This window comes from Macaca nemestrina, chromosome 9 (genome assembly GCF_043159975.1).
Source record: "Macaca nemestrina isolate mMacNem1 chromosome 9, mMacNem.hap1, whole genome shotgun sequence".
In the NCBI taxonomy this organism is placed as follows: domain Eukaryota; kingdom Metazoa; phylum Chordata; class Mammalia; order Primates; family Cercopithecidae; genus Macaca; species Macaca nemestrina.
The window spans coordinates 108,834,228-108,855,011 of record NC_092133.1 but is presented as its reverse complement, the minus strand read 5'-3'; the positions used below and the strand labels follow the sequence as shown (position 1 = coordinate 108,855,011).

Below are 20,784 nucleotides of genomic sequence, written 5' to 3'. Positions count from 1 at the left end.
GCGCCGACAACCACGCCCAGCAAATTTTTGTATTTTTAGTAGAGACGGGGTTTCACCATGTTGGCCAGGATGGTCTCAATCTCCTGACCTTGTGATCCGCCCGCCTTGGCCTCCCAAAGTGCTGGGATTACAGGCATGAGCCACTGCGCCTGGCCTACCTTCTACATTTCTTAACTCTCCTTTCATGCTTTCCATGTCTTAGTTCCTTCCTTCCTCTAATCTTCTGGTTCATGAGTGAACTGTCCAGCTATATTCAACCCATCCGTTGAGTTACATTAATATTTGTCAACATCCAATTCACAAATGCTTGTTTGTGCTTTGTGTTTCCAACATTTTCCCTTCTTTCTCTGAAGCTCTGTTAAGCTTATTTTCCATTCTTATTGTTTGATCCATTCACTTGACTTTCTCTGATATAGCTAGTTCTATGTATTGCTTTAGTAGTTCTCATGGTCCTCAGATGTTTCATGATTTTCCCTCTGTCCTCATACTTATTCCTTGGGACAATCAGCTGCCTTGGCTATCATGTCTACTGAGGGAAAGGGAGAAAAGCCTCAATGTTTGTTTGTGCTGCTCCAAAGGGTTTAGGACTTGGGAAAGGTATATGTCATGTTGAAGTGCTTCCAGGATAATGATCCAGTTCAAGCATTCTCTGTTTTTCCATTTTGGGCATGTCCAGATCATTTCACAATTCCTCTACTCCAGCCACTGCAACTGATGAAGAGGTAAAGGGAAAGAATAGGGGGATAGTGGGGCCCCCAGGCACAGGCTGGCCAATCCACACTGACACACCACATTTCCAAATGTCTTGGCTGGTTCTTTTTTTCCGACCTACTCCTTAAAGGTTGATGTTTTCCAATGCTCCCTGCATGTTCCTTTTATCTAACATTGGATGGAGTCTCTCTGGCTCACATTTTCTTTGCCTACACATAGCAGCCAAACAAATAATATTCAAAGTTTGTTAAATAATTGTGTAATTCGGAAATTCAAGGGACATTTTCAACCACATTCTGAATCTTGGAGGAGGTAAGGCTCAGTTTCAGCTTTAAAGTACCTGTCTTTATTGGTTCAGTTATTTTATCTTAAAAAGGAGGTAAATACCAAACAAAGTTAGAAAAAGAATTCTAACGGTCCAACTCTCTATTTCTGTGGATCTCCATTTGCATTGTGGAATTGCTCGAGCCATATAATTTTACCACGTTTAGTCTCTGGTGGATGTCAGTTAATATTAAGTGTATTATGGACTAATTTTTAGCTCTCTGTGAAAATCAACACACCCAGTTTTTAACACAAATATTTTGGTGTTCATATATCTAGGCATACTATAATTTTTAGGGAGGTTTTAAAATTAATTTTATTTATTTGTTTATTTACTTATAGAGACAGGGTCTCACTCTGTTATCCAGGTTATAGTCCAGTGGCACAAACTCCTAGACCCAAGGGATCCTCCTGCCTCAGCTTTCCACTTAGCTGGGACTACAGGTATGCCACCACGTCTGGCTCATTTTTCAATTTTTTGGTAAAGATAGGATTTCACTATGTTGCCCAGGCTGATCTTGAACTCCTGGCTTCAAGCAGTCCTCCCACTTAGGCCTCCTACCTCAACCTGTGTTGAGATTACAGGCACGGGCCACCTTGCCCAGCCCAGGGAGGTTATTTTTTGAAATTCTTTTCCTTAGACTGTATTGCTCTCTGAGCAATATAAGCCAGTCTGAGGTCACTCTTTTGGCTCTATACATTAATATTTATTTTTTATTCTTACCTTTTCAGAACATGGCAAAAAAACCTTTGGCTCCAATTTCTTTGCACAGCCTAGTATCCAGAGAGAGAGAAAACTGATCATCTATAGGGACTGCATGTATTATCAAGCTATGGTATTCAGATTTATTTTATCATCTAAATGATCATTTCCAATTTTGTATATTAAAAACTCAGATATAGAAGTGAGTGAATCTGTACACAGAAAGGCTTAGACACAAATACCAAATTAATTGTCATGCCAGGCTGGGCACAGTGGCTTATGCTTATGATGTCAGCTACTAAGGAGGCTGAGTTGAAGGATCGCTTGAGCCTGGGAGGCAGAGGTTGCAGTAAACTGAGACTGCACCACTGCACTCCAGCCTGGGTGACAGAGGGAGAATTTGTCTCAATAAATAAATAACATAAAATATAAATTGTCCTACCTGGGTGTGGGATGGCTGGGTTTTCTAGTTTCTATTATAAAAAGTTACATTTTATTTGAAGAAAACAAAGTATCCACATGATGGCACTATAACCTACAAAATAAGAGGTTGTCAATTTATGAAGACCAAGAACTTAGAGTACTTATTACTCTAAAATACTGAAAAGAAATTGCCTAAAGAATGTGCTGAAAGCCGGGCGCGGTGGCTCAAGCCTGTAATCCCAGCACTTTGGGAGGCCGAGACGGGCGGATCACGAGGTCAGGAGATCGAGACCATCCTGGCTAACACAGTGAAACCCCGTCTCTACTAAAAAATACAAAAAACTAGCCGGCCGAGGTGGCGGGCGCCTGTAGTCCCAGCTACTCGGGAGGCTGAGGCAGGAGAATGGCGGGAACCCGGGAGGCGGAGCTTGCAGTGAGCTGAGATCCGGCCACAGCACTCCAGCCTGGGCGACAGAGCGAGACTCAGTCTCAAAAAAAAAAAAAAAAAGAATGTGCTGAAAAATGGCTGGGCTCATGCCTGTGAATCTCAGCAATTTGAGAGGCCAAGGCAGGCAGATCGCTTGAGCCCAGGAGTTCAAGACCAGCCTGGATGACATGGTGGAAACCCCCTATAGGAAAATACAAAAATTAGCCTGGCATGGTGATACGCGCCTGTAGTCCCAGCTACTCGGAAGGCTGAAGTGGGAGGATTGCGTGAGCCCAGGAGGTTGAGGCCGAGTGAGCCAAGATCATACCACTGCAATCCAACCTGGGCCATAGAGTAAGAGATCCTGTCTCAAAAAAACAATAACGAAAAAAAAGAATGCTGAAAAATAAGGCATTTTATATATAAGGTACTATGGATATAGTTCCCTTATGTTTTACGTAGACTTACTGGCTAATCCTTCATATCCCTTTTCAAGTTCATTTTTCCATGATTTATTTAATAATAGTATCTTAGTCCTAAAGGGAGCACATGACCATGTTGGGAGCTACTTAATGCATTCCCCATAATGTCATGTCTTCCTATAGGCAATTCTAGGGGAAACAGTGTTAAATGAGACAGATGCCATCCATGGAGTTTATATCCTGGCCGGAAGATAGGCTTTATTTATTTATTCTTTTGGGGTGGAGTCTCACTCACTCTGTCACCCAGGCTGGAGTGCTGTGGCACGATCTCAGCTCACTGCAAACCCCACCTCCCAGGGTCAATTGATTCTCCCACCTCAGCCTCCCAAGTAACAGGGACTAGGGGCAAACCACCACGCCCAGCTGATTTTTTGTATTTTTAGTAGAGACAGGGTTTCGCCATGTTGGCCAGGCTGTAAGATATGCACTGTATTAAAACCTTTATGTTATTCGCTAACGTATTCTTCTTCACAAACACTTTATGAAGTCAGTACTAGGATCCCTGCTCTACAGCTAAAGAAAACTAGGCTGAGAGAGGGGCTAAGGCCACAGAACAAAAATGTGGCATGGAGCCCTTTTCCAATACGAAATATATTGATAATAACAATCTTCCTCTTTTCCTTATGCCTTTCTTCTCCCTTAGTGAGGCACGGTGGCACATGTCTGTAGTCCCAGCTACTTGGTCAGCAGAGGTGGGACGACTGCTTGAGTCCAGGAGGTTGAGGCTGCAGTGAACCATGATCACACTACTGTACTCCAGCCTAGGTGACAGAACAAGACCCTGTCTCAAATAAATAAAATAAAAATTAGTTTAGTTTAACGACTGCAATCTTATAGTTTTAAATAATTCAGTAACCTGGGTTTTTATTACAATATCCTTTAGCGATAGTTCTAAGTAGTTTCCTGAGCACAGAGCACATCAGATTTAGAGGTTTAAGTTTACCAAAGTTAAAAACCAAAAGCACGTAAACACACACACAAAATGGTATTTCCCATGTTGGAACATAGAACTGTTAACTCTCTAATAGAACGAAACATTTTTTGCCAAATCGCAAATCAAAGACATCATAAATCAAGCACATATTATACTAACTTGTTTTTACCTTTCTCAAATATTTAAATTGGGCACACTATCTTTGTAAGTCTCAAATCCTAAAGTTTGAATAGAAAGGGCCTGCGTAGAAATGCTTTTAAGGTGAATCCATTTTCTAGTTTTTCTCTGTATTAAATTAGTAAAATAAACAAAATAGGATAGTCATTTGAAAAATGCTAAATCTTGGGATCTGTGGTCTAGAGAAAAGAAAGAGTACAGGGTTAAAAGTCACAAGTTCGGGGTTCTAGTCCTAATATTACTATATCTACTAGCCAAAGGACATTTTGAAACCTCTCAGCCTCTACTCTCTAATTTATAAAACAAAGGGGTTTATTTTGATTTCTAAGTTGTCAGATTTCACACAAGTCAACAAAGAAACTTTGCCAAGTCATAAAATAATAATTATAGCTTACATTTATTTAGTGCTTTACATGCATTAATTTAATTCATGTAACTTGTGAGGCAGGTAGTAATAATATCCTTATTTTATTTTATTTATTTATTTTTTTTGAGATAGAGTCTTGCTCCATTGCCCAGGCTGGAGTGCACTGGCACAATCTCGGCTCACTGCAACCTCCACCCCCTGGGTTCAAGTGGTTCACATGCCTCGGGCTCCTAAGTAGCTGGGATAACAGGCATGCTCCATCATGCCTGGTTAATTTTTGTATTTTTAGTAGAGATGGGGTTTTGCCATATTGGCCAGTCTGTTTGTTCTCAAACTCCTCGCCTCAAGTGATCTGCTTGCCTTGGCCTCCCAATGTGCTAGAATTATAGGCGTGGGCCACCGTGCCTGGCCAATATCCCCATTTTAGAGAAGCCACCTATACAAAAAAAAATAAAATTAGACAGGCATGATGGTGCACACCTATAGTCCTAGCTACTCAGGAGGCTGAGGTGGGAGGATGGCTTGAGCCTGGAAGGTCAAGACTGCAGTGAGCTGTGACAGCACCACTGCACTCCAGCCAGGGTGACAGAGTAAGATCCTATCTACAAATAAACAAAACATACAAAAAACAAAACAAAACAAATGACTTCATGCCAAACTTAGTTGTACTCTGTTAGCTAATAACATCTCACTGGAGTTTTTGCTTCAATTAAAATGTCATTTATTTTTAAAATATGTAAAGCACTCTTGCAGTACACAATTCAAGAGGCCACCAAAGATAATTCACAATCTCCTTTCACTTCTGTTCCTTAAGTTTCAGTCCCTCCTAGTCACTGTAGATTTTTTAAGAAGAGAAATCATATTACCAGAGCTATATCTAAGGAAAATGAATCAAACAGAAATGCTTAGGATGAACTATACTGGAAGTACCAGACAGGTAATAGTGGGAATAAAAAAAAAGGGATGGGTGCAAGTTTCTACAGGCAAAAGCAACAACACTTAGCATTTAGCACAGGGCCTGGAACATAGCAGGCACTTCAAAATATTTTCTATGTGGCTCCTGAATGACATGAGTAGACGAACGACCAAAATGATTTCAAGGTGTAGAGGCAGGATGACAAGGAGCTGAAAAGTGCCATTAACATTGCCAAAACAACAATAAAAAATCAAGATTCAGGTATGAAAGGGGAAGAAGACGAGACATGTAGTTTTGAACCTATGAGTTGGAAACACTCATGGGCCTCGGAAGTGAGAACTGTTAGGTGTTCGAAAATGTGATCTGGTGCTAATGAATGAATTTGGAAGCTTTGGGTATAAATGCTAGAATTATCTTTCAAAAAAATGGGTATGATTAGATAACTAAGGAAAATACTGTTTGAGGACAGTATAGAAGATGATGTCCAAGGACAGAAAATTAGTAACTGTCTACACTAGGGAGACAAAGATGAGTGAAACCATGAGAGCCAAGTATCATGAAAATTCAGGAGGGAGACTATATTAAGAAGGCGGCAGGCTTATGCCTGTAATCCGAACACTTTGGGAAGCCGAGATGGGAGGATTGCTTTAGACCAGGAATTTGAAGCTGAATGAGCTATGATTGCACCACTGCACTCTAACCTGGGTGACAGAGCGAGACTCTGCCTCTAAGTAAATACATTTAAAAAAGAAGGCAGCAGTCATTGGTAGTATCAGATGAGGAAAATAGGTCAAGTAGAATGAAAAATGAGAAAAAGTCATCAGATTTAGTAATCAGAAAGGGGACAGATTTAGTAATCATTCCAAGTGCAATGGCTCATGCCTATAATCCCAGCACTTTCAGAGGCCAAAGTGGAAGGATTGCTTAAGCCCAGGAGTTCCCGACTAGCCTGGGCAACAATGAGGCCCCATGTCTACATATAAAAATAAAAATTAAGTTGCCGGGCGCGGTGGCTCACGCCTGTAATCCCAGCACTTTGGGAGGCCGAGGCGGGCGGATCACAAGGTCAGGAGATCGAGACCACGGTGAAACCCCGTCTCTACTAAAAATACAAAAAATTAGCCGGGCGCGGTTGTGGGCGCCTGTAGTCCCAGCTACTCGGGAGGCTGAGGCAGGAGAATGGCGTGAACCCGGGAGGCGGAGCTTGCAGTGAGCCGAGATCGCGCCACTGCACTCCAGCCTGGGCGACAGAGCGAGACTCCGTCTCAAAAAAAAAAAAATAAATAAAAATAAAAATAAAAATAAAAATTAAGTTAAAAAAAAAAAGAGAGGGCCGGGCGCGGTGGCTCAAGCCTGTAATCCCAGTACTTTGGGAGGCCGAGGCGGGTGGATCACGAAGTCAGGAGATCGAGACCATCCTGGCTAACATGGTGAAACCCCGTCTCTACTAAAAATACAAAAAACTAGCCGGGCGTGGTGGCGGGCGCCTGTAGTCCCAGCTACTCGGAGGCTGAGGCAGGAGAATGGCGTAAACCCGGGAGGCGGAGCTTGCAGTGAGCCGAGATCTCACCACTGCACTCCAGCCTGGGTGACACAGCGAGACTCCGTCTCAAAAAAAAAAAAAAAAAAAAAAAAAAAAGAGAGGGAAGAGAGCAAAAATTTGGCAGGAAATAACAAACGAGTGGGTGGTGAGGAAGTGAATACAGCCCCTGCCTTGCCTTCCTCTCTTGAGAAATCTGATGGTGAGGGGATGGCAAGGGATGGAGCAGTAAGCAAATGGGCAAAAAACGAAATGTAAATGTACAACCTGGAATTGGCAACTCTGTGGCCTTCCTTATAGGGTTAGCAGTGCCAACAGTTTTCAAGAGGCAAGATACACATTTGTAGGGAATGAAGGAGCCAAGAGGAAGAAAAAAGCTGCAGGTATACTCGTGGTAATTGAGCAAGATCTGATATGGGAAAGAAATGACATCTAACTTACAGTTGGATTTGGAAAGGAAAAGAGGCGCTCCTCCCGACCCAGAAAGGGAGGGAAAGTTGAAGTTATTTTGAAGTGAGGAGGGAGGATAAGGGTGTGACTGACAGCCTGTATTTTCTCAGAAAAGTAGGTGACCTACTTGTCCCTCCCCACCAGAGAATTAACTGTCACCTAGGTGAGGAGCCCCAAAAGCTAGACACTGGACTAACACAAACATGACTAGGTTTTTAAGTACTTATCTTATGGCAGATGTTTTTTTAAAATCTATAATAACCCTAACAGGTAGGTACTATTTTTCTTCCCATTTTAAAATCTTATGCTTCCCTTAAGAGGATAGGAAACTTGCCCACAGCTAACAAGCATACATTTAAACCCAGATCCAACTGCATGGTTTTTTAAGTCTATTACATCTTATGTCAAGGGGATAGCAGAGGCCATGAACTGATGGGCTTATGTGTATCTCACCTCTAGTACTGATCTTTGTAAAAAAACCAGATGAACAAAAAAATATGGTTTGTGCTTTCTGAATTTTATAATTAAGACTACATACATATGGGAGTAAAATACTGACAAGAAAGGAAACAGTAGAGAAAATACTTTGCAAATAAGAAATTGCCGTTCCTTTGATTCTTTTTGATTCATATGAACTTCTGTTACACAGACAATTGTTGTGGACACAATTCCCTTTGACCTATGAAAATTAGATTTGAACAAAGGTTCAGATTGGATTTAGATTAGGTCCTGCTCAGTGAAAATTATGAAAACACTGACACTACAGTAACTGATATGAAAGAATACAATAAATCCTCACTTAACATTGTCAATAGCTTCTTAGAAACTTGTTTTCAGTTAAACAATGTACAATGAAACCGATTTTTGTCATCAATATTATAATGAAATGAAGACAACATTGAATGAAATGTTTTTTTGTGGACCTGCTGTAAGTTGTTAGGCTAAAAATCATGGTTTCTAAGAACCTATCGTTAAGTGACGACCTACTGTACTCTATAACCATGCTGCTATTCTTTATTCCTGACATCTCATTAATTTTTTTTTTTGAGATGGAGCCTTGCTCTGTCACCCAGGCTGGAGTGCAGTGGAACGATCTCTCAGCTCACTGCAGCCTTGACCTCCCAGGTTCAAGCGATTCTCTTGCCTTAGCCTCCCAAGCAGCTGGGACTACAGGTGTCTGCCACCACTCCCGGCTAATTTTTGTATTTTTAGTAGAGATGGGGTTTCACCATGTTGGCCAGGCTGCTCCTGACCTCAAGTGATCTGCCCATGTCTGCCTCCCAAAATGCTGGGATTACAGGCGTGAGCCCCAGGCCGACCTTTCTAAACTTAAAAAAAAAAAAAAGAGAGATGGGGTCTCACTGTGTTCCCTAGGCTAGTCTCCTGGGCTCAAGCGATCCTCCCACCTTGGCCTCCCGAAGTGTTGGGATTACAGGCCTGAGCCAGCGCGCCCGGCATGCGGAGCATTTCCAGTCAAACACTGGGATAAACTGCAAGAAACGACCCTAAGAAGCAGGTGAATTGTCTCAGGAGCTCAAGCTTCCTTTGGAGAAGGACTCAACCAGCTGTGACTGGCTGTGAAGACAGAGGAAAAGGGCCTCTAGTTAAGGCATGTAGACAGCTTTTAAAAGTCAGAAGAAGCACGCCCGTAGTCCCAGCTACTCAGGAGGCTGAGGCGGGAGGATCACTTGAGCCTGGGGAGATAGACGTTGCAGAGCCGAGATCACACCACTGCAGTCCGGCCTGGATAGAGGTGAGACGCTCGCGGATCTTGGCTTGGGGTTGGCGGCTTTAGGAAGAAACTGACCTCGAGACCCTGAGGACCTGGCGACAGCCGTTACTCTGGCTGACAAATCATTGGACTTCCGGCGCACGCGCGGCGCGGCGCGGCGCGGCGCGGCAAGGCCAGCTTTCGATTTCCAGCCTTCCCCCGGCCCCTACCTTCCGCCCCACCTCCAGGCTAGTTCCTCCTCTTGGCCCCGCCCCCTGACCTTACTTCTCCCCACCCCTAGGCCCCGCCCCCTGATCCGCTCCTTCCCGCCGCCCCTCCCCCGTTCCATTTCATTGTTGGATTGTGGCGCCTCACTCCTGCTGGCGGCCGGCAGGGGGCGGAGTTCGAGCCTGGATTTTTCCTCGGGGCGTCCCCCGGGAGGCCGTCCCGGCGTGGGGGAGGGGAGGGCGGGGCGGGAGGACGCGGTTCCGTCGGCTGCAGCGCTACTTTTGGTCCGGGGTCGGCAGGGAGGCCGCGGCTACCGCATCAGAGCTGACGTGGGGACTACGTGGGGCCGCTGCCGGCGCCGGGTTGCTGGGCGGCGGCGCCGCTGCTGAGCGGCGGTCGGGCTCGCCGTCTCCACCTCCTCGCGTCCGTAATCAGTGACGAGGTCCGCTACGTAAATCCCTTTGCGGCGGGTAAGTGGTGCGCCAGCCCCGGCCCCGAGACCCAGCAGCCGGCGACGCGGCGCAGGAGGCGGAGGTGGAGGCAGGAGGCGGAGCGGAGCCGGGGGCGGTGGAGCAGCGGAGGCCGAGCGGAGCCGTGGGTGGCGGGCCGGGACCCTGGAGCCGGGCGGAGGTTTGGCGGGGAAGCCGCGAGTTCACCTGACGCGGCCCCTCGCTTGGCGCCCCCGTGGCCGCTGCCTTCTCGGCCCACGCCCGCTTGGTCATCTCAGCTGCCCCGGGACCCGCCTGCCTCCTCGCGAACTTGGGACGAGTTGGAAAATCCGCCCTGAGAGAGCCTTGCGGCTCAGGGGAGCGGTTTAACTCGGAAAAGGAAAAGGAAGCCAGAAGTAAGGACTTCGGATTTCAGTGCCCACAGCGCCTCTGCCCCACTTTGCGAGCTCAGTTCAAACTTCAGCGAACGCAGCCCGTTTTTCCCAAAACCCGGCCGGAGGGCCTCGTAGCTGAGTCATTCGGTCCCGGGCGCGGGCAATCTCAGGAGAGGGAAGGGCAGAGCCGCGACCGCTCTCGAATGGCGCATTTTCCCTTCTGTCTGAGTCTTACCTTTTTAGGGCCATCTGGTAAGGTTTCCAGAGCCTGCTGAATTTGGGGAATAAACACATTATTAAACATGCTTCTTTTTTTTTTTTTTTGAGACAGTTTTGCTCTGTTACCCAGGCTGGAATGCAGCGAGCGGCATGATCTCAGCTCACTGCAGCGTCTGCCTGCTGGGTTCGAGCGATTCTCTTGCTTCAGCCTTCCGAGTAGCTGGGATTACAGGCATGCGGCACCACGCCTGGCTAATTTTTGTATTTTTAGTAGAGCTGGGGCTTTTACCATGTTGGTCAGGCTGGTCTCGAACTCCTGACTTTCCACCCACCTCGGCCTCCCAAAGTGCTGGGATTACAGGCGTGAGCCACCGCGCCCAGCCTCAACATGTTTCTTAATCCTGTTGCGTTTTATTTGTATATCAGATACCTGAGTTTGAAATCACTTAGGGGTTTCCTGCATGCTGCTCAGTGAAGCAGCTGTCAGTTTGTAATCACATTTTAAGAAATTGTGACTTACAAGGCCAGTCTCAAAGTGTCATTGAAACTGAAAGAGCCCGTTTAACAGTGTGGTTTATGTACGCGACTCAGTTTTCTTTTCTATTTAATTTGCCGGGCGGATGAGAGTGCACCTTTCCCTTGACACAAAAACCTAGATTGAACAGTGAGAGGTCCGCTATGAACATTGTATCAGATTACATTAATAAACAACGCTGTTTTGTTTTGCTTTTGCTTTGAGCACCACGTTTTTTTCCTAGTTTTTTTTTTTTTTTTGAGACAGGGTCTCGCTCTGGCGCCCAGGCTGGAGTGCAGTGGCACGATCTCGGCTCACTGCAAGCTCCGCATCCCGGGTTCATGCCATTCTCCTGCCTCAGCCTCCCGAGTAGCTGAGACTACAGGCGCCCGCCACCACGCCTGGCTAATGTTTTGTATTTTTAGTAGGGACGGGATTTCACTGTGTTAGCCAGGATGGTCTCGATCTCCTGACCTAGTGATCCGCCCGCTTCGGCCTCACAAAGTGCTGGGATTACAGGCGTGAGCCATCGCACCCGGCCTTTTTTTCTTAGTCTTGATTCTGTTTTTGGATAACAAACTTTCCCTTCCTAAGTCATAGTAGTCTTAAAGTCTTTCAATCTAAAGTAATTTTTTTCCCAAAGGAAGGCTTGCACGCAATATGTTTGGCCAATAAATGCTAAGTATTAAAACTGATGTTTAAAGAACTATGTATTGATCCCGACACAACTTTAACAAATATATTAAAATGGTTTTGATCCTGAATGAGTAAACACTTAAAGCATCGTCAGTATACACACGACTTTGGCGAATCTGTAAATAGATGAATATAACACATACTTTCCCAGTGAGTTGGTGATGGATATGGAATCATTTTGGTGAGTGTGAAGTTGTAATTACGGTGATGTTTGTGTACATATTTTGGTGACAGTATATGAATAAATTTTTATTTAATGCGTAAACACAGAGGACATTTTTATTTTTAGTCTTTTTGTTTTTGCATTGTCCGTGAAAGTTAATGAAATTTACTTCTACTTTCTGAATTTTAAACTCTCGAATCCATAGTTAATAGGCTGTATTCCAGTTTCATGCTCAGGTGAGTCACTGCGTAATCAAAATACAAAATCTTGCTTAGGGTTATGACCATTTCATGAAAAGTAGGGAAAAGTTTTGCATTATTAACGTACATAAGGAATCCTGACTGAATCTTTACCAATATAGAGATATGTTTCTGAAGTTGTATTTTCTCCCAAGTTGTATTCCCTGCAAATTAAGTATTGGGTCAGAAGATTGAGCTAGGTTTATTGTTGAAGTGGATAGTCCTACTGAAGAGCTCTCAAATGTCCTGTTCCTTTTAGACAGACTTCTTAAAACTGAGCAGTGCAAGTAATAGCTGAACCACTGAGAGACGCTATTTTTTAGAGCAGTTTTAGAACCAGTATTTTTATATTTCCTTATCAACATTGATAAGGAAATAAGCCTGAAATGCCGAATTTTATTGTTTCTACTTAAGTAAACTGATGGATTCCGTATGTAAAAGTCAGCTTTGAAAAGAATTATTATTGTACATTGAATACAGTTTTGATATTATCAACACAGGAACTTAAAAAAATACCCATTTTAGGCTGGGCGTGGAGGCTCATGCCTGTAATCCCAGCATTTTGGGAGGCTGAGGCAGGCGGATCACCTGAGGTCGGGAGTTCAAGACCAGCCTAACCAACATGGAGAAACCCTGTCTCTATTAAAAATACAAAATTAGCTGGGCATGGTGGCCCATGCCTGTAATTCCAGCTACTCAGCAGGCTGAGGCTGGCGAGGCTGGAGAATCGCTTGAACCCAGAAGGCAGAAGGTGCAGTGAGGCGAGATCAAGCCATTGCACTCCAGCCTGGGCAACAGGAGCGAAACTCTGTCTCAGAAACAAAACAAAACAAACAAAAAACCACCCATTTTAGGAAAGATGTATCTCATTACGCAATAGGTAGAAATGAACATTTTAAATAATTACGTTAATAATCTCCTTTTAGACAATACATTTTATTTTATTTATTTATTTATTTATTTTTTTGAGACTGAGTCTTGCTCTGTGCCCCAGGCTGGAGTGCAGTAGCGCCATCTCGGCTCACTGCAAGCTCCGCCCCCCTGGGTTCACGCCATTCTCCTGCCTCAGCCTCCTGAGTAGCTTGGACTACAGGTGCCTACCACCACACCCAGCTAATTTTTTTGTATTTTTAGTAGAGACGGGGTTTCACCGTGTTAGCCAGGATGGTCTCGATCTCCTGACCTCGTGATCCGCCCCTCTCGGCCTCCCAAAGTACTAGGATTACAGGCTTGAGCCACCGCGCCCGGCCGACAATACATTTTAAATACCTTTTGCAATGGGAGCTCCACAGTAAAGACTGCTGTTAAGAATAAATGCTTTTACTCATAGGTTTTCATTTTCTGATACTGTATATCCAGTAGAGAATAAGCAAGAACAAAGAAGAAAACCTAAGGATATCATTAGTGGAAATTTTTGTTAATATTACTTATGAAAATGCCTTAAATCTTAGTGCACTGAATAATGATGTTTTGATCAATGATGGACCATATGTATGTCCGTTAAGATTATAATGGAGCTGAAGAATTCCTGTCACTTAGTGATGTCCTAGCTGTCCTAATGTCAGAGGGCAGAGTATTACCTTTTCTATGTTTAGGTATGTTTCGACACACAAATACATTCCACTGTGTTCTGATCACCTGCAGTATATAGTACAGTAACATGCTGTACAGGTTTTGTAGCCTAGGAGCAACAGGCTATCCCATTTGGCATAAGTGTGTAGTCGGTTACGCCATCTTGGTTTGTTTAAGAGCAGTTTATAACGTTCGCAGAATGAAGTTGCCTAATATTTCTAAGAACGTATCCCCATTATTAAGTGAAGCATAACTGTAGTTCAGTTATAGTAAGGTTTACAAAGTAAAATGATATCTATTTGCACATTTCATGACAGGCCTTCCTAGGAGTGATAGAGGAAATTACTGGCAACATGTGTGTGAAGTAGTTTTTGTAAGTAGAGGAAATGCATAGGCTACAAAACTGTATGGTAGTTTTGCTTAAAGACTGCTTAAATAACTATCTCATTGGTCAGGAAGGATGCTTACCTCTAAGAAAACCTTACTAGCAACTCATCCTCTTGTTAGACTTTTTTGAAGCCTCATCAGTTCTCCACAAATGAGAAGTATCTTTGTGCATGTTTTCTAAACAGTAGTATAACCAGGCCAATTAAATGTCAAGATATTAGTAAAATCCTGTGAACGTTTAAGAGTGGAGCTAATGTAATGCTAATATTTTCCTTGAGAATTTCACAAAATAAACTCAGTGTCTTCAAAGTTATCTTAGTAAAGATTTTTTTTTGTATTTTTTTAAACATAGAAGACTTAAATCATCCATCTTAGAATAGCAAAATAGCAGATAGTGGCCGGGCGCGGTGGCTCACGCCTGTAATCCCAGCACTTTGGGAGGCCGAGGCGGGCGGATCACAAGGTCAGGAGATCGAGACCACGGTGAAACCCCGTCTCTACTAAAAATACAAAAAATTAGCCGGGCGCGGTTGTGGGCGCCTGTAGTCCCAGCTACTCGGGAGGCTGAGGCAGGAGAATGGCGTGAACCCGGGAGGCGGAGCTTGCAGTGAGCCGAGATTGCGCCACTGCACTCCAGCCTGGGCGACAGAGGGAGACTCCGTCTCAAAAAAAAAAAAAAAAAAAAAAAAAAATAGCAGATAGTTTTGTTTATATTCTTAACCTCAATGTTTTCATTTATAGCACAAAAAATGATTTTTTTTTTTTTTTGGCTTAGAAATGGTTTTAACTGGAATTTATATCCTAGCATTGATTATGGTGAAAGTGTCCACCCTTGGAATTGTGGCAACTATATCATACATAAAGACCTATATTACTGAATATGGGTGCTTAGAATGTTTTTACTCTTAAAAATTTCTGGAGGAGTAAAATTAGGCATGTTTCTGCACTTAGAAAGATACAGGTTTTGTTCAGATGTGTAAGATAGGCCCAATCTAGCTAAGTAAAATAATGGTAAAATTATTTTTTCTGATCGTAAGCTGATTCAGGTAGTTTACTTTGTCAGATTTACTATCTAGTAGTTAATGCATTTATACTTAATATGTAGATGTTTTGAAATGTACTTAATGTGCAGTAAAGAAGCATGCAATTGGAAAAAAAAAAAAAAAAAAAAGACAACCTTACAGTGAGCCTAGTCAAGCAAATAACTCCCTCAAAAGTTTACAAATTTGGTTTCACATTGGCCGGGTGCGGTGGCTCATGCCTGTAATCCCAGCACTTTGGGAGGCCGAGGTGAGTGGATCACGAGACCAGCCTGACCAAACATGGTGAAACCCCGTCTCTACTGAAAATACAGAAATTAGCTGGGCATGGTGGCTCGCGTGTGTAATCCCGGCTACTCAGGAAGCTGAGGCAGGAGAAGCGCTTGAACCCGGGAGTTGGAGGTTGCAGTGAGCCAAGATCGTGCTACTGCACTCCAGCCTGAGTGACAGAGCGAGACTCAGTCTCAAAAAATGTAAAATAAAAATTTGGTTTCACATGAAGTGGTGGTGGTGGGGGAGGGAGGTGTTTGAAAGGATGGAGATAGACCATGATTATTTGAATTTCATTTTTCATTTCCTCCTCAGCAGCCGATTCTGTAGGTCATTTACTGTGAAATAGCCAAAAGCAGGCAGCAGGTGGGAAATGAATTGAAAAAGAGACACTTATTGCATAGCTAATCCTTTAGTGATTTTAGTAAAGAGTTAAGATTTCTTAATAACAGGTATCTCAGGCAATTAAATTGGAGTAGCCGTGAATCTGTATTAGAGAGCCTCCTGAATTTATGTATAATTCATGTTTGAAATATTAAAGACATTTACAAGTGTTTGGAATATTTATTTACGAGTATCCCTTTTGGCTATTCTGTTTTTACATGAAAGTGTAAAGATTATTTTTTGAAAGTTATTGTAACTTTGCTTCATAAAGAGTGTAAGACTAATGGTGTAATTTCATGGTACTGCTTTCTCACGTTGTTTTCCTGTACTCATCTCCTTCCCCTAAAATGGGTAACCATAGTCTCATCCCTGTCAATTTCAGCTGTTGGAATTATTTGTCTTATAACTAGCCCCACCTTCTCTTAATATTTTAATCGACTTGGTTGAGAAGGACCAACTTTACAATATGAGCTTCATATTCTCCTTTATCTTTCTTTTTTTTTCTTTTTTTTTTTTTTTTTTTTGAGACGGAGTCTCGCTCTGTCGCCCGGGCTGGAGTGCAGTGGCCAGATCTCAGCTCACTGCAAGCTCCGCCTCCCGGGTTCCCGCCATTCTCCTGCCTCAGCCTCCCGAGTAGCTGGGACCACAGGCGCCACCACCTCGCCCGGCTAATTTTTTGTGTTTTTAGTAGAGACGGGGTTTCGCCGTGTTAGCCAGGATGGTCTCGATCTCCTGACCTTGTGATCCGCCCGTCTCGGCCTCCCAAAGTGCTGGGACTACAGGCTTGAGCCACCGCGCCCGGCCTTTTTTTTTTTTTTTTTGAGACGGAGTCTTGCTCTGTCGCCCGGGCTGGAGTGCAGTGGCCGAATCTCAGCTCACTGCAAGCTCCGCCTCCCAGGTTTACGCCATTCTCCTGCCTCAGCCTCCCGAGTAGCTGGGACTACAGGCGCCCCACCTCGCCCGGCTAGTTTTTTGTATTTTTTAGTAGAGACGGGGTTTCACCGTGTTAGCCAGGATGGTCTCGATCTCCTGACCTCGTGATCCGCCCGTCTCGGCCTCCCAAAGTGCTGGGATTACAGGCTTGAGCCACCGCGCCCGGCCTCTCCTTTATCTTTCAAACTTTATTGCTATTGCTACTTAAATTACAGTTAACCTATGGATATCTACTTTTGCAAAGAACTAAAACCTTGCTTCATCACAGAACCAAATTGTATTTCTCTGTGTTCTTTCTCTTCCTGCTTCTGTAAAAGGTATGATACCTTTTATTCCACATTCCTTTCTTTTTCTTTTGGATATGCTAGTTGCAGTGCTTTCAGTTTTTCTTATTATTTTTCTTAGCCTTTCTTTCCAAAACCATCTCAATAATGCATAATTTACAGTTTATATTTTTGGGTTTTTGAAAGTGGTGTAAGAACTTAGATTGTTTGGCAAGTGTCTTATAAATCTTAATTTAATATTTCCCGTATTTCATAGTTATCTCCAACTGTAATATCTAGTCCAAAAGCAGATTTTTTTTTTTTTTTTTTTTTTGAGACAGAGTCTCACTTTGTTGCCCAGGCTGGAGTGCAGTGGAGCGATCTCGGCTCACTGCAGCCTTCACCTTCCCGGGTTCAAGCGATTCTCCTGCCTTCGCCTCCGAAGTACCTGGAATTATAGGCACCCGCCACCATGCCTGGCTAACTTTTGTATTTTTTGCAGAGATAGGGTTTCACCATGTTGGCCAGGCTGGTCTCGAACTCCTGACCTCATGTGATCCACCCGCCTTGGCCTCCCAAAGTGCTGGGATTACAGGCGTGAGCCACGGCGCCTGGGCAGAAGCAGTTTTTTTAAAGCAGAAAAAGCAAAACTGTCTTTATTGTCTTTCCAAAGCATTCAACTTAGTCTTTAGAGAAACAGTTCTCTTTTTGAATCATTTAATCCACTTAGTCATTTCATCTAAGGTACTATTTAATAAAATTACAAAATTGCAACAAGTATGGCTGGCATAATCAGATTTGGTGACAAATACAACTAACTCTTGGTAAGCACCCATCCCTGTTGGAGTGAACACAAGTGCTTGGGCACACTAGAGAACTGTGGTGGGCATTAGCTATACTGTAAGCTTCACAGGAGTGGAGAACGCTGTTAATATGGAGAGCTAGAAATTGGTTAAGTAGACTTTGGTATTCTAGTAAACTTGCCCAAGAAGTTTAATTCTTATATATACCTAATTTTTCCAGAAAGTTACATTAAGGTATTAATGTAATTAACCACAGCAGATTAGGTATTCAAAGTTTTTTTTTTTTTTTTTTAAACAGCTCTATTGCCCCGGCTGGAGTGCAGTGGTGCTATCTCGGCTCACTGCAATTTCCACCTCCTGGGTTCAAGTGATTCTCCTGCCTCAGCCTCCAGAGTAGCTGGGATTATAGGCACACACCACCATGCTAGCTAATTTTTGTAATTTTTTTTTTTTTTTTTTTTTTATAATGAGACAGAGTCTCACTCTGTTGCCCAGGCTGGAGTGCAGGGGCGCGATCTTGGCTTACTGCAACCTCTGCTTCCTGGGTTCAAGCAATTCTCCTGCCTCACCCTCCCAAGGAGCTGGGATTGGTGCATGCCACCATGCCTGGCTAATTTTGTATTTTTAGTAGACGGGGTTTCGCCACGTTGGCCAGGCTGGCTGGTCTTGAACTCTTGACCTCAGGCGATCTGCCCACCTCAGCCTTCCAAAGTGCTGGGATTACTGGGGTGAACCATGGTACCTGGCCTCAACATTTTTAAGTGTTAATTTAATACTATCTTTATCAGCATATTGTATTTGTTTGCTTATTTTATATGAGCGTTTTCCAACATTCGCTTTATTACCCTCTCTGTAATATATAATCCCATATTCAGATTTCACCATTTGTCCCCAAAATGTCCTTTATAGCATAATCAACATATTTTAAATATCATTTGTATAGAAAGCTATATATTGAAGTATACTGACAGCAATGAAATTAATTAAGCCTGGCACGATGGCTCAAGCCTGTAATCCCAGCACTTTGGAAGGCCGAGGCAGGCAGATCACTTGAAGTCAGGGGTTTGAGACCAGCCTGTCCAACATGGTCAAACACCGTCTCTACTAAAAATACAAAAATTAGCTGGGCGTGGTGGCATGTGCCTGTAATCCCAGCTACTTGGGAGGCTGAGGCACGAGAACTGCAGAACTGCTTGAACCTGGGACGTGGAGTTTGCAGTGAGCTGAGATGGTGTCACTGCGCTCCAGCCTGGGCGACGGAGCAAGACTCAGTCTCAAAAAAAAAAAAAAAAAAAAAAAAACGAAAAACAAAGAAATTAATTGAAGCTATTACACCAGAGGGTGAACATAGAGCAACATGCTGGTGAAAGTAAGGTGAATGCCAAATGTTATTTTTGTAATCATACCTAATAAAGTTTTTATCAGGATGTTAGATGGCCTTCAAAATATGGCACAGAAATCCATAACTAGGCAAAATAATTTTGAGTCTCATTTCTTCTTGTAAGTTATTACTTGCCTGTAACAAACTCCTCTAAAATATGCCTTTCTGCTCTAAAAGCTAAAGCTTAAGAGTCCCTTGGCAGATGGGACTTTTAAATTATTCCTGTAGAAAATTGGTAGTATATAAGTGTTACAGCTCTTAGAATTTGTCCAGCAAGCTCTGTCTCTGGTTTTTGCCAGAATGCCCTCCACCTCCCAAAAAAAGAAAATTGGTAGATTGGTAGTATACAGGATATATCAGTGTTTTTTGGGAGTTTAGGTATAAAGAGATCTGATTAGAAATTATAACTGGAGAGCTGATTACAGTGGCTCATGCCTGTAATTCCAACACTTTGGGAGGCTATGGTGGGAGGATTGCTTGAAGCTAGGTGTTTGAGACCAGCCTGGGCAACATAGTGATACCCATTTCTGGGGGAAAAAAAAAAAAAATTAAAAAGACATTTAAAAAAAAAAATGAGCCAAAGAAGATAGAGAACAAAAGGCTAGATAATTTGGAAGAAAAGCATGAAAGTAATGTCATAAAGAATTCAAAGAGGACAAAGTTTCAAATAGAGGAGGAAATGCTGTAGGGGTATTGAGGAAGATGGGGACTAGAAAGCATCCTTTTAGATTTGGCAAGCAGGCAAGCATTCATTGGTGACTTTGTGGAGAATAGTTGGAATGAAGTAAGGCTCTGATCATCCTGAGTCAGGGTCAAGTTTATCTTGTCCTTATTCGGGTATGAGGCTAGTTTTTCTTTTTGATATTCTGTGGCTCCCATGGCAAGAAGATGGTGCTTTCTTCAGTGCTGGTTACCTCTGGGAAGAGGAAGCAGGAGGCTGTTCCTGGACTTCTCTGAATACCTTTTTCTAGTTTTAAAGTTTTGAACCACAAGAATTTATTATTCAGCAAATAAAATATTTCCAAGTGGAATACAGAAATTGGCATTTGTTTCTATGATATAGTGCTGTGGTTGCCATTATTGTTCAAGTGCTATTATTATTTTATTGACACATCTGCCCCCTCTTTAGATTGCAGGCTCCTGGAGAGCTGTCTCCTGCAGTGCCCCAGCATCTAGTGTGAGGGGGTGGCATCTAATGGGTTATACAACTTTTAAGGAGCATAAGATGTCCCTATGTAAAATGCTAGTGTAGTATAACAGAATAAGGTTTAATCTCAGAATGGCATCAGTTCTGCTTTTTGTTCCTGTTGTGAGGAGCCTGTTCAAATGCCCTACTGTCTCTTGTCTCTATGCTGGGGGCAGATGGTAGCAGTAGCAACCATCGCCTTAGTGCGCTTAGTAAGGTCTGATAAACCTGCCTGCTGCCTACAGTTCCAAATTTGACCGGGATTGTATGCCATCATTTAGAGGAACCCTTAGGAGGGGACTCTGAAAGCAGTGTGTCTGTCTAAGCACTGCTGTTGTGGGCAGAGGCGCCTAGAGGTTACTTAGGGATGAGCACGATTGTTTTCTCCAGCTCTAAAATAAATTAAGGACTCCCAGATTTTTTTTTTTTTTTTTTTTTGAGACTGTCTTGAAAGAGTTTAGGTCTGTGAATGGTCTTGCTCCGTCACCTAGGCTGGAGTACAGTGGTGCGAACATGGC

The 20,784-nt window shown here is 43.3% G+C and overlaps 1 protein-coding gene, 1 long non-coding RNA gene and 1 other non-coding gene across 25 annotated transcripts in view; 2 read left to right on the top strand and 1 right to left on the bottom strand.

Moving 5' to 3' along the window:
* Positions 1–9,425, bottom strand: part of LOC105495963 (uncharacterized) — a 31,282-nt gene extending 21,857 nt beyond the window's left edge. The window contains exons 1-4 of one of the 2 annotated variants that reach the window (XR_011608144.1): positions 9,262–9,425; positions 3,676–3,851; positions 2,181–2,273; positions 1,760–1,809 (exon numbers count right to left, since the gene is read on the bottom strand). This is a non-coding gene — a long non-coding RNA (uncharacterized lncRNA). The remainder of the gene's footprint in view (positions 1–1,759; positions 1,810–2,180; positions 2,274–3,675; positions 3,852–9,261) is intronic. The other variant, XR_011608145.1, reaches the window with a different exon arrangement.
* Positions 9,426–9,516: 91 nt separating this feature from the next.
* LOC105495962 (cAMP responsive element modulator) overlaps positions 9,517–20,784 on the top strand; it is an 88,201-nt gene continuing 76,933 nt past the window's right edge. For 15 of the 22 annotated variants that reach the window (XM_011765922.2, XM_011765921.2, XM_071070210.1 and 12 more), the window contains exon 1: positions 9,517–9,863. The gene's annotated coding sequence lies outside the window, so the exon portion shown is untranslated. Of the gene's footprint in view, positions 9,864–9,919; positions 10,238–20,784 lie in introns of those variants that run through there. The other 7 variants (XM_024797348.2, XM_024797343.2, XM_071070202.1 and 4 more) reach the window with 5 other exon arrangements.
* Positions 19,325–19,388, top strand: LOC112429222 (U7 small nuclear RNA). The gene has a single exon (XR_003021389.1). It is a non-coding gene; the product is annotated as a U7 small nuclear RNA (small nuclear RNA).